Source organism: Prionailurus viverrinus, chromosome X, assembly GCF_022837055.1.
Source record: "Prionailurus viverrinus isolate Anna chromosome X, UM_Priviv_1.0, whole genome shotgun sequence".
Classification (NCBI taxonomy): domain Eukaryota; kingdom Metazoa; phylum Chordata; class Mammalia; order Carnivora; family Felidae; genus Prionailurus; species Prionailurus viverrinus.
Genome location: NC_062579.1, coordinates 62527866 through 62541647, shown reverse-complemented (window position 1 = coordinate 62541647; position 13782 = coordinate 62527866). Strand labels below are relative to the sequence as shown.

At 37.1% G+C, this 13782-nt stretch overlaps 1 protein-coding gene across 1 annotated transcript in view; it reads left to right on the top strand.

Moving 5' to 3' along the window:
• The first annotated feature begins 239 nt into the window (after nucleotides 1-239).
• The window catches only part of HDX (highly divergent homeobox), a 184309-nt gene continuing 170766 nt past the window's right edge, over nucleotides 240-13782 (top strand). The window contains exon 1 of the mRNA XM_047843980.1: nucleotides 240-283. The gene's annotated coding sequence lies outside the window, so the exon portion shown is untranslated. The remainder of the gene's footprint in view (nucleotides 284-13782) is intronic.

Here is a 13782-nt window from a genome sequence, read left to right as displayed (position 1 = left end):
GCAGGGAAGAGGCAGCCCCACTGCAGGCAGCTATCATTCCTCCCCCCTCCCCACTCTTGGGTTCTGGGCTGAGGCCTGGGACTGTCCGAGCTGATCTCGGGCTCCCATTGGTCGCTGTCTTTTGTGACGTCACAATCATGATGAGAATTGATGATCGGACACGCTGATTTCATTGTCTGAGGAGGCTGTAAGACCCAGGAAAAATCTTGCTGAATCTGCCTGCCTAGGCACTGGCCTGATTGGGGATCCTCCGATCCTTCCAGTGACCGCACCACGCTGCGAGGTAAGTACCCAGTCTGGGTGGGTGTGAAGGGTGAAAGACGATGAGCAAGACACCGAGCTAATGCTTTGCCCAGTAGGGAGCTTATAGGTTCAGAGGCCTACAGAGGCTGCCAACAAATTTGCGGCGGCTTTTGGGGAGCCAACTGTATCTAGTTTCCAAGCAAAGGCTGGCGGCAGCGTGAGGTTAAAAAAGAGCTGAGGATAGGGATATAGCAGGTATTGCCAGAGTGCAAAGGATCTTGCTCCTAGAGAGGGCAACGTTGAGGATGCGCTTCTGCCTTCGGAGTAGGAGGAAGTGGCACATTTGCCTCTGAAGAAAGGAGGCGGGGGCGGGGGATGAATTCTACCACTACTAGATTTCACTGGACAGCCGATTTCTCACAGCCCTACTCAAACTCACTGAGTGCTGCGCTTGCGCATTAAGAACATGTGGGGGAGGGGAAGGGGGGAGTTCGTGGCGAGAAGAATAGACGTAGAGTTTGCGCAGGCGCCTTTTCGGTTTCGCTGGAGGAGGTGGCGCTGAGCTCTGTCTGGGCTGAGTATAGAAAGAGCTGGGGAGTTGGCCCTGTGATATTTCAAGGGCTGATTGATGGAGAGCGGTGTGCCAGTTATTTTAAATCTGGCTTATTGGGCATACCCACACCCCAAATGGGTTTGATGAATTTAAGAAAGCAGATTCTTAATCTACATATACCAGGTTTGTAATAATTGAAAGAAGTCGGAGAGGAATCTGTGGAGTAGAAATTACTGAGATGAGAAACCTTTGGAAGAAAAAAAAAAACCACTAATTATTCAAATGAATCCAACTTTTAATCTTCAGTGCTAACTCTGATTTGAGGTACCATTCAATGATTTTGAAATTTAAACTCTTTGGAGAGACTCAGAGGGAGACCCATTGTGGAGAGTCAGAGTAAGAAATTTAACTTTCTTGTCTTCTTTTTTCTTCTTTCTTTCTTGAAACGGTTTCTTATAAAGCCTTGGTCTCCCTTTCAGGTTGGTGCTAAGATTTTCTTCTTTCTTCCTGTTTCTCTGCTAAAACCACCAAAGTCAAATCCTGTTTGAGAGACCCTTTCTAATTCTCCCTTTTTGGGAGGGGCAATATTACTCAGCAATTGTGAGGAAAAACCTGCCTGTTTGTTCTTGGTGGAAAAATTGTACAGTAGTGTTATTAACTCTCGACTGTTTCATAGAGAAATCTGATTTTTCCCGTCTATTTTTTATAGTTAAGGGGTTGTCAAGTCCTGGGAAATTTTCTTTTCAAAGGTCACTATTATAATTCTTCCTTTATCCTACAATATAAGCTATCTTCACCACCCATCCAGTCACTCCAGGAACCTCCTAGCCAGCTTTCACTTGTGCTCCAAATCCCTAATTTATTCTGCCAGACTAATGGTCAGTGAGCACTTCTTTTACCAAGTCATTTTCTTCACCAAAATATTCTTGGCTCTATTTTTTTTTTTTATTGTTTCAAGCCCAACTCCACTTGGATTGCAAAAACTTCATGATCTGGCTTTATTGTACCATAGGAGTCTTATTTTACTTAATTCTTCAGTGTATAATTCTTCTTAATGTCCTTTGGACCATCTATCTCCAGAGCTTTGCTCCTTGCTCACCACCATTCCCTTCACCCAGGATGCCTTCTCTTCTGCCCATTCAGATCGTACCGAATTTGAAAACTCAACTCAATTTATACCTCTCCCTAAGTGCCTTCCAAGTGTAACCCAACCATCATTAAGCTCACCTTTTCTAGAACTTCTACATCAGTTCTTATATTTGTCACTTTCTTATAGCCTGTATTATTGTCTTATTTGGGTTGTGTGCATGTGTGTGTGTGGGACTAAACTTTTCAAGTGGATTTTAAACCCCCTCTTAAGGGTTGGGACCATGCCATCTAATTCTTTATCTTCTGCCTACAGCACCTGGATGATTATTGGAAGTATCTGTAACCATATATTGTCTTTGTATCCCAATTTCTTGGGTAACAAAGTATTATTATAGAGAAAACTGTATATATGTGAAAATTTATTCATCATTGCTCAGGCAAGGGACCCTCCAGTGACTGAATAAACTTGAGCATGAATCAGAGAAAAGGCAATATGGACATATCTATATAGTGGGTGGCCTCCAAATATATACTGTCTTCATAAAAGACCAAGGGGACATTAACCCAGAAGTGTTTCTATCTCTAACTTTCTCAGTTTGAAAAATACTAAGACATTTCCCATTTTCTGTACTTCTCTTTTATGACATTACATCATGTATGTTCTGTTAAAACCTACTAGTTATTTACTGTGTTTTATTGCAATATATCATACAGTTGCTGATTTGCATTGACTGTCACTAATAGTTTTCATTTGTACCTCTGTTAAATGAGAGCTAATCATTGTGATAGCTATCATAATTGTTATCATATAACATATCACTTGCCACTTTCCTACCCCTTCGGCTTCAAAGTGCATTGTTTCATGGAGCTGAGTTTTATTTGATAGACATTGTTTAATATAGAGACTTTCCACAGATTTCACTTTGGCTGCTGCTTCACTTTGAGGCACCATGCCAAACAATATCATATGTGGCTTAAGAACATGGATAATAATCATTCTAGAAGTGGATAGTAATCATTCTAGAAGGGTATTATAACCTATAAATTTAAAAATATTTGTCATATATCATTATGAATGAACTGTGAATGTTATTTACTATAAGGGAAAATCCTTTGTCCTTGACTTTTTCTCTTATTACCTATATTATGTAAATTCCCTCAAAGTGTTTTAGCTTGCAACCATTTCATAGTAATTAATAAGACTTACCTAGATATTCACATATAGACCAATAGACTAAACTGTTCAAAGGTAGGACACTCTAGATAGAATATAATGCTTAGGAATATGTTGCCAATTATTATTATTATTTTTTTAAATGTTTATTCATTTTATTTTATTTTTAAATATAATTGATTGTCAAATTGGGTTCCATACAATACTCAGTGCTCATTCCAAAAAGTACCTTCCTCAATGCCCATCATCCACTTTCCCTTCTCCCCCAACCCCCCATCAACCCTCAGTTTGTTCTCTGTATTTAAGAGTCTCTTATGGTTTGCCTCCCTCCCTGTCTGTAACTTTTTTTCCCCTTCCCCTCCCCCATGTTCTTCTGTTAAGTTTCTCAAGATCCACATATGAGTGAAAATGTATGGTATCTGTCTTCCTCTGACTGACTTATTTCATTTAACATCATACCCTCCAGTTCCATCTGCGTTGCTGCAAATGGCAAGACTTTATTTCTTTTTCATTTCCAAGTAGTATTCCGTTGTATATATAAACCACATCTTCTTTATCCATTCATCAATTGATTGACATTTAGGGTCTTTCCATAGTAATTTGGATATTGTTGAAAGTGCTGCTATAAACATGGAGGTACATGTGCCCCTATGCATCATATGCTGCCAATTTTAGAAAACATAAAAAAAAATAAAAGTGTGGTATTTGTGTTTTAAGGTTTATTTTACAATTCCTATCTCAATGAAAGGATGGCATTGGACGTTGTCATTTAAGTTTTAGTTTGAGCTGCAGGAGATTTTATAATGATGAGCCAATCTCCCCATTTTACAAATGAGGAAGCTGAAGTATAGAGAAGTGTAGTACCTTAGCAGGATTAATAAATGGTAATATTTATTAAACACTTAATACCAGGCACTGTGCTAACAACTTTATATGTTATCATATTTAAACCTCACGACATCCCTATGAGATAGTTTCTAGTATTATTTCTCATTTTACAAATGGGAAAACAGTGGCTTAAAGTGGTTGACTTCCCTGGGGCCACACAACTATAAAATGTCACAGAGTTCAAACATTGGTCTGTTTTGACTCTTTTTAAAAAAAAATGTTTATTTTTGAGAGAGAGACACAGAGTGCTAGCAGGGGAGAGGCAGAGAGAGAGAGAGCACCAGAATCCGAAGCAGGCTCCAGCCTCTGAGCTGTCAGCACAGAGCCCGTCACAGGGCTTGAACCCATGAACTGTGAGATCATGACCTGAGCCGAAGTCGGATGCTCAACCAACTGAGCCACCCAGGACCCCCTGTTTTGACTTTTAATCATCAAACTATACTTGACCAAAGTAATATGCAATGAATCTTTGGCAGAGCTTTAGCAAGAATCTGAATATCTGGAGCCCCAGCTTAATTGTGTGTGTGTGTGTGTGTGTGTGTGTGTGTGTGTTTTATATCATAATGTTTTCCATGAACAACATACTACTTGTATAAAGTCGCTGATTTCTAAGCCTGACCAAATGGTGTATACCTACATTTCTTTTTAGGTATTTTACTAAAACATACTTTCTTGGTCTTGATTGAAAAATATGGCATTAAATTTTGTATGAAATATATATTTAAAGATATTTAATTAGTTCTGCTTTTAAAATTGTATTGTACTTCCAGAAGGAATTATATATTGTGTGTTGTTACCCCCAAACACAGTAAAAATACTTGAATTGTTGATTTTAATTTTATAGTAGAGTTAGCTAAACATGAAATTAGTGCTGTCTTAATATACTTGTATAGAGTACATTATATCTAGGCATAGTGGTTTGTAAGTAAGGAGTGAAAATTCTAGAGAGATAGATTCTGCATAAGAAGGGAGCTGGAGAGGTTAGCATATTCAGAAGCTGTAACTAACACTATGAGACCTGTCTAGTATGTAAAATTTCAAGACAACAGACTGAAACCTGTCTGCAGAAGTGGAGTCATCCATATACCAACTAGTAGCAAGATTTCCTAGATTAATTGGATATCTAGGTACATGGCAACTAAATAAATGAGATTATATTATATCAATTAAATGCTATACTTTACATTTGTCATCCATAAAGAAATCTGCAATAGAAGCTGTCCTACCTACTTGGTCTCCTATTGTTCTATAACTAGAGTTATGTTCGAATTGGGTTGATCCTTAGAAGCTTTAAAATGGAGGGGGATGGAGATTTGGACAAAATGGGTAAAGGGGGGAGGGAGATACAGGCCTTCAGTTATGGAATGATTAAGTCAAAGGAATAAAAAGCAGAACATAAGGAATGCAGTTAATAATATTGTAATCACTATGAATGGGACAGATGGTAGCTATACTTTTGAACATAGCATAATGTGTAAACTTGTCATATCACTGAGTCGTACACCTAAAACTAATATAATATTGTGTGTAGGTATACTCAAAAAATGTATTGTCAGAGTGACAAAAATTTGGGAAAACATTTTCTTAGCAGTTTTTCCCTTGGAGTTGGTGGCAGTTTATTTTAAGATTTTTAAATGCAAACATGTCTCAGGTAGGCAATTTTCTCATGTACACAACAGTTTGTGCATGATGCTTGCCCAAGGTCATGCAAGCAGTAAGTGGCAGATCCAGGGCTTTAAAGGAGATGCCATTGTAGATGCGTCACTCTTTACTAGGTTATGGACTAGAGAGCTAGAGTGAGGCCCATCTTTATTTATTGTTTTTAAAAACTGTTTGTATGTATGTATATATGTGTGTGTGTGTGTAATTTCCCCCTAATTTCTCTTTCTGAGAAAGAGACTGTCTTTCAGAGTCTTTAGGTCTATGACATTTTTCCTTTTTCTGTCAGTGGAGACAAATAATTTTAATTTTTTTATGTTTATTTTTGAGAGAAACAGAGTGTGAGTGGCAGAGGGGCATTGAGAGAGAGGGAGAGAAGGAGACACAGAACCTGAAATAGGCTCCAGGCTCTGAGCTGTCAGCACAGAGCCCGACATGGGACTCGAACTAGGGAACTTTGAGCTCATGACCTAGGCCAAAGTCGGATACTTACCCGACTGAGTCACCCAGGTGCCCCTAAACAATTTTAATAGAAAGGCCAAGGCTTAAGAGAAAGGGATCATTGTGTTGGCCTCCAATGGCTTCAGAGGCTGAGGGCATATAGACCCATACACTATTCTTTCCTATTGTCAAGTACAAAGCAATGGCAAAAGCATGTCTTCTTTGGGTTTTGTTTTGTTACACTAATATACATTGTTTATATACATTATACACTAATATCTTTCTTTACATATTGTCTTACTTGGTTGACTTGGGCTATGTATTGTGTGTTTTATGGATGAAGTAGTTATGTCATTTAGGAAAGTAATGATCTGAGGCCCATCCTCCAAATAGCTTTACGTTTCCATAGACCCATCAGGTGTGTTGAAATCTCCTCAATAGAACAACAATTGAAAGAGACCCAGGGCATTATGAAATATGGAAGAAAAAACATATTCTACATTAGTGGGACTATTACATTAGTCATAGAATACTCAGCCTTGACTTATCCCCGCTATCCTGAGACAGCATGGAGTTATTTTTGAATATGTATGTAAATTATTAAAATAGTCAGACATTTTATTTAGAACCTATAGGTTAACTTTTATCACCAATGAATGTTTGAAAGATGCTCAAGGTCAGTTTTGGGGCACCTGGGTGGCTCAGTCAGTTAAGCGACCGACTTCGGCTCAAGTCATGATTTCACAGTTCATGGGTTTGAGCCCCGTGTTGGGCTCTGTGTTGGCAGCTCGGAACCTGGAGCCTGCTTCAGATTCTGCATCTCCTCTCTCTCTGCCCCTCCCCTTCTCATGCTCTGTCTGTCTCTCTGTCTCTCCCTGTCTCTCTCTCTCTCAAAAATAAATAAAAGATGCTAAAGGTAAGTTTCAGTTATTTCTTCTTTTCCCAACAGCTAGTGCTTAATGTAAAGAGACACTTTTAAAAACTCATTATTGATTGTGATGTTTAGCCAGTGTACTTTTCTGGTAGGGTTGAATGCATCTATATCTATTAAATTTTTGCTCCTCAAAGTGTGTTACATGGAGTACAAGCATGAGCATCACCTGGGAACTTCTTAGAAATTGCAGAATCTATGTCCTCAACCAAGACCTACTGAATCAGATTCTGCATTTTAATATCTCCAAGTGACTCATATGCACATTAAACTCTGAGAAGCACTGATATAAAGTGAAATATGACTTTCTGTGCAACTTAGACTTTTAAGAGCTGATAATCAGAAAAATACCTTAATTTCTTTTATACAGTTTTCACATGTGTAAAGAAATATGTAATCAAAGTCTTACTTGTCTAATATACATCAGCTTTGCTCCATTTTGGAGTCTATCTCATTGGGAGAATAGCTACTCTTGTGTGATGGGTAAAATTGTTGAGCCTGAGTGAATCCAATTATTTTGATGGTAGTAATGGCCTTACTGTTGAAATGATATTTTTCCTAATTGTCAACAGAGTGTTACAAAAGAGTATGAACGTATTGGGGTCACTGTCACTAATATCTTCAAAAGAAACTATACTTAGTTTTCCATTTGCTACTGTAACAAATCACCACAAACATAGAGGCTTACAATAACACATGCATTATGTTCTGGTGGTTTGAAGTCTGAAATAGGTATCATTGAGTTAAAATCAACGTGTCAACAGGGATTTTTTCCCCCTAAAGGCTCTAGGAAATAATTTACTTTATTACCTTTTTTAGCTTCTAGAGGCTACCCTCTTTGGCTTGTTGCTGCATCCATCTTCAAAGCTAGCAATGGCCAATCAAATCTTTCTCATATCGCATCACTCTGGCACTCTTCTGACTCCATCTTCCACATTTAAGGATCCTTGTGATTACATCTGGCCCACTCAGATAATCTAAAATAAGGTCTTTATTTTAAGGTCAGCTGATTATAAATCTTAATTCTTTCTGTAACCTTAATTCACTTTTGCGTTGGAATTTAACATATTCTTAGGTTTCATGCATGAAGATGTAGATATCACTGGGTGTGTGTGAGGGACACAGGAATTGATGGCCTTTTCGGCTGATAAGGAAAGTCAGCTTCTAATCTTGTAATGGGAATAAGCAATTAGTGTATGGTTTGAACTGTGTCTCCTACCCCCAAAAATTCATTGAAGTTCTACCCCCCGCCCTCCGTATCTCAGAATGTAGATTTATTTTGAAATAGGGTCATTACAGATATAATTAGTTAAATTAAGATTAGTAAAGTAGGCCCTTAACCAGATGTAACTGGTGTCTTTATAAAAGGGGAAGTCTGGATACTGGTATGCATAGAGAGAGAATGACATATGAACATGAAGATGTCCATGTATAAACGAGGAGAGAGCAGAGCCTTCCCTCACTGCCCTCAGAGAGAAAAACTCTCCCAATACTTTGATTTCATACTTCTAGACTTCATAATTGTGAGATAATAAATTTCTGTTTATGCCATCCAATTACAGTAGACCTAGAAAAGTCAAGATTGTCCTTCAGTTGATATCTAAGTATCATCATCCTCAAAAGCATTTATTTAGTAAGCTTGTATTCTATAATGTGCTAGATGTTGGATGAGGTGAATTAGACATTGAAGAACTTATGATATACATTAGACAATTTTCATAAAGCAACCTCTGAAATAGATGACTTTATGACCCTCTGTTTATTCAACTGTGAAAAGAGGGCATAGTATTCATACTATCTAACAGCATTTCTAACTTAAAATCCATGATTTTATTTATTAATTAAATTTTAGGAAGTTATTACATCCATACATTAATAAAAAGTATTAAGTGCAGGCAAAGCCATCAAACTGTTAAACTTTTCTTTGGGATCAGTATCTTAATAACTACCACCTATGTTATTCATTGCCCACTTTCTTCAATTTTTTTTTCTGAACAAGTGCCCTCTTTTAATGCCCAGCCCCCAGCCCCCAGCCCCTAGCCACCTCCCCTCTGTCAACCCTCAGTTTGTTCTCTATATTTAAGGGTCTTTTATGATTTGCCTTCATGTTTTTATCTTACTGTATTTTTACTTTCCTTCCCCTGTGTTCATCTGTTTTGTTTCTTAAATTCCACATGAGTGAAATCATATATTTGCCTTTCTCTGATTGACTTATTTCGCTTAGCATAATACCTTTAGTTCCATCCACGTTGTTGCAAATGGCAAGATTTCATTTTTTTCTAATATTTAAAACAAAAATTTAATATTTATTTGTTTTGAGAGAGAGAGAGAGCCTGGGGGAGGGGCAGAGAGAGAGGGAAACGAAGAATCCCAAGTAGGCTCCAGGCTCTGAGCTGTCAGCACAGAGCCTAATGTGGGGCTCAACTTCACGAACCATGATATCATGACCTGGTCTGAAGTTGGACGCTTAACCAACTGAGCCACCCAAGCACCCCAAATTTCATTCATTTTGATGGCTGAATAATATTCCCTGGTATATACCACCTCTTCTTTTTCCATTCATCAGTTGATAGACATTTGGGCACTTTCCATAATTTGGCTATTGTTCATAGCACTGCTATAAACATAGGGGTGTGTGTGCACCTTCAAATCAGCATTTTTGTATCCTTTGGATAAATACCTAGTAGTGCAATTGCTGAGTTGTAAGATAATTCTATTTTTATCTTTTTAAGGAACCTCCATACTGTTGTCCAGAGTGGCTGCATGAGTTTCCATTCCCACCAACAGTAAAAAAGGGTTCCTCTTTCTCTACATTCTTGCCAACATCTGTTGTTTCCTGAGTTGTTAGTTTTAGCTATTCTGACAGGTGTAAGTTGGTATCTCATTGTGGTTTTGATTTGTATTTCCCTGCTAATGAATGACGTTGAGCCTTTTTTTTTATGTCTGTTAGCCATCTGGATGTCTTATTTGGAAAAGTGTCTATTCATGTCCTCTGCCCATTTCTTCATTGGATTATTTGATTTTTTGGTGTTGAGTTTAGGTTTTTTTAAATAGATTTTTGGATACTACCCCTTTATCCAATGTGTCATTTGCAAATATCTTCTTCCATTCAATCAGTTGCCTTTTAGTTTTGTGGATTGTTTCCTTCCCTGTGCAGAAGCTTTTTATTTTAATGATGTCCCAGTAGTTATTTTTTGCTTTTGTTTCCCTTGCCTATGGAGCCATGTCTAGTAAGAAATTGCTGCAGCTGAGTTCATAGAGGTTGTTGCCTGTTTTCTCCTCTAGGATTTTGATGGTTTCCTGTCTCACATTTAGGTCCTTCATTCTTTTTGAATTTACTTTTTTGTACTTTCCTTAAATTTTAAAGAGAAGTAATAAAGACATTGAGAAACACCTTTGTTCTTTTGACTCTTTTGACCCTTTTGAAATTGGTTTAAAACTTATGTTTAGGGGGCGCCTGGGAGGCTCAGACGGTTGAGCGTCTGACTTCGGCTCAGGTCATGATCTCACAGTTAGTGGGTTCCAGTCCCGCATCGGGCTCTGCTGACAGCTCAGAGCCTGGGGCCTGTTTCGGATTCTGTGTCTCCCTCTTTCTTCTCCTCCCCTATTCACGCTCTGTCTCTGTCTCAAAAATAAATAAACATTAAAAAGTTTTTAAAAAGACTTATGTTCAGGACACAGTATATTAATGATTCTATGCCCACAATAGATGCTTAAGAAATAAATTTCAATAGATGAGTAAATTGTCAAAATATATGACGTGACACATTCATATACTGGAAAAATTTGAGAACAATGACATGAAGAGGAAATGGTTATTTTGATACAGTTTTGCCCTAATTTCTCATTATTGCAAAGTATATTGTAGTAATACGTGTTCTCATAATTCACAGATGAAGCTGTAGTCTTTAAGTAGCTTTAAGAATATTTTTGCAAATTTTTATCAGGTTTCCTGGATTAATTAGCAGTAAAATAACAATTCCTGAGTATGGTCATGATCAAACACTGGACAGTACATTTCATATGTGCAGATCTTTGCTGATTAACACCAAGGAATATGATTGTAATGAAATATTTAGAAACACAGTTGTGTAATAATCTCTGCCTTTGTGTTTCATATCTACATGAAAAAAAAAAACTAGGCAGGAGAAATGCAGTGCCAACAAAAACATTATGGGTCAATGTTAATCCCATACTTTAAACATATATACGCCTATAATTTGACAGTAACATATGTTTTCTAACTTAATGTCACAGGCTTAACATAGGACAATGTCTTTCAAACTAAGGTCTGCAGACCCCTATGGGTCCAAGGAAATGTCTTCAGAGGTCTGCAAGTTTTATGGCAATTTTTAAATTTGAGGGTTTTCTTTGATCTTGAAATAATTTATCTTAAAAATAAAATGATGATCTTGAAAGAAAAATCCACAGTAAGCATGCATTCACTCATACACAAAGCCTTTCTACCAGGTATAAAAACAAAACCTCTCTTTTAGAGTCCTAAATCACAGTTAAAAGACATTTGATGGAATTAATTGGGTACCTTAATACAGAGTTCCTCAAACTGACATCCAAAGATAGATTTTGGCAGGATAGGAAATATTTTGGTTTTGGTTTTGGTTTCTTCTTTCAAATGAAGAAGAAAGAAGGGTCTTTACCTGTGGCTTTATGATTTGGGTTGTGCTCCATAAGGCTTTTATGTTATTAAGCAGTTTCTTAGCTTATTCAAAATATTTGTGGAAATCAATTTATGCTTCCACTATTTGATGAATTAAATATGTATACATATATTTTTCCACACTATATATAGGTATGTACTTATTACTGTTACATACTTACCACTAGATTGTGTGCTTTGAGGACTCTTTCTCTAATCCCAAAAGAGCAGGATGTTTAATTTTTCCCCTGTGTTTTTCTAGTAAAATTGAGAATGGAAGACAAGACAATCTGATAGTTTATCTATTTGCTTCTAGGTGAAACTGGAAGCAAATCTTTAAAAAAAATTTTTTTGTGGGTTTATTTTTGAGAGAGACAGAGTGTGAGCCAGGGGAGGGGCAGAGAGACAGGGAGGCACAGAATCTGAAACAGGCTCAGCTCAGAGCCTGATGCGGGGCTTGAACTCACGAGCTGTGACATGACTTGAGCTGAAGTCGGACACTCAACTTACTGAGTCACCCAGGCGCCCTGAAACTGCCCTCAAATCTTAACATATACTATTTAAATATTATTCATGAAACACTAAAAGAATATCTAGTCTAAGTAAATGAATATGGCTTTACCCTTTTTTAAAGCAAATTTTAATTACCAATAAAACTTCTTGCTGGGAGTGTGTTAGAGAAGATGTAGAATAGGGTAGGATGGAGTTATGTGGATAATAAAAAAAGGTTAGAAAGAACTAATAAGAATAAGTTTACAGTAAGAATAAGCTTATGGTAGGGGCGCCTGGATGGCTCAGTTGGTTAAGCATACTACTCTTGGTTTTGGCTCAGGTCATGATCTCAGTGTCCTGAGATCGAGCTCTGCACTGGGCGTGGAGCCAGTTTAAGATTCTTTCCCTCCCTCTATTCTTCCCCCACATGCACACACACTCTGTGTCTCAAAAAAAAAAAAAAGGTTTTCAGTAGAGTAAAATAAGGGATATATAGATTATTTTGGTATAATGGATAATTTGTTATAATAACTATTTCAAAGTGTGGCTGTGGGAAGTTTTGTAGAGTTCCTCTAAGAAGTAACTGAAAATGCAAGATACATTTTAAAGATGTTAACCTAGAATGTGAATTGCAAGATTTTAGTGGTCAATGCTCGAAGCAGTGCAAACAGCTTGATTAAATAGCGGAAGACAGAAGTGATTTATGTGCACAATTTGGGGCTAGAAATGCAAGAAAAAAAAGCACAATTTGGTAGACAAATACGAATGGAACAAATATGTATGAGTGGCCCTACTTAGCTCATCATAAGATACTATATATCTCTGGTAACTGACAGTCATTTCTTCAGAATAAGTGTATGTGGGATTGTATCAAAGCAGAGTTAGGACAAGAAATCAGTTATCCAATTGAGGCTTTGTTTATGCCTCTGTTGTTCAACTTATAATCTGTTTGAATTTGATCTTTTTGTATTTTATTGTAATGTGAGTTTTGATATCTGAGTGTATAATAAAGTACTTACAGTTTAAATGTATTTTATTAATTTAACATCAGGACTCTGTAATAAAGCAAGTGTAATTAAAAGCCAATAGGTAATTATAATTGATAAAACAAAATGAGGTCTAGCATAACAACTGGCTAATGCTCTGTTTCTTTTAAGATAATCTAATCAAAACTTAAAAAATTATTCAAGTATACATGACATAAATATATTAATTTCACACGCAGTACATAGTGATTTGACAAATATGCACAATAAGTAATGCTTATCACAATAAGTAGTTAACCATTTGTCACCATACAAAGTTCTTACACTATTATTGACTTTATTCCGTATTCTGTACTTTTATTTTTTTTAATTTTTAATGTTTATTTGCTTTTAAGAAAGAGACAGCAAGAGTGGGGAAGGGGCAGAAAGAGAGAGAGACAGAATCTGAAGCAGGCTCCAGGCTCTGAGTTGTCAGCACAGAACCCAATGCAGGGCTCGAACCCATGAACCATGAGATCATGATCTGAGCCGAAGTCAGATGCTTAACAGACTGAGCCACCCAGGCGCCTCTGTACTTTTCACCTTTGTAGCTTATTTATTTCATTTTTTAAAGTTTTAATTTAAATTGCATAGTTAACATACAGTGTAATAGTAGTCTTAGGTATAGAA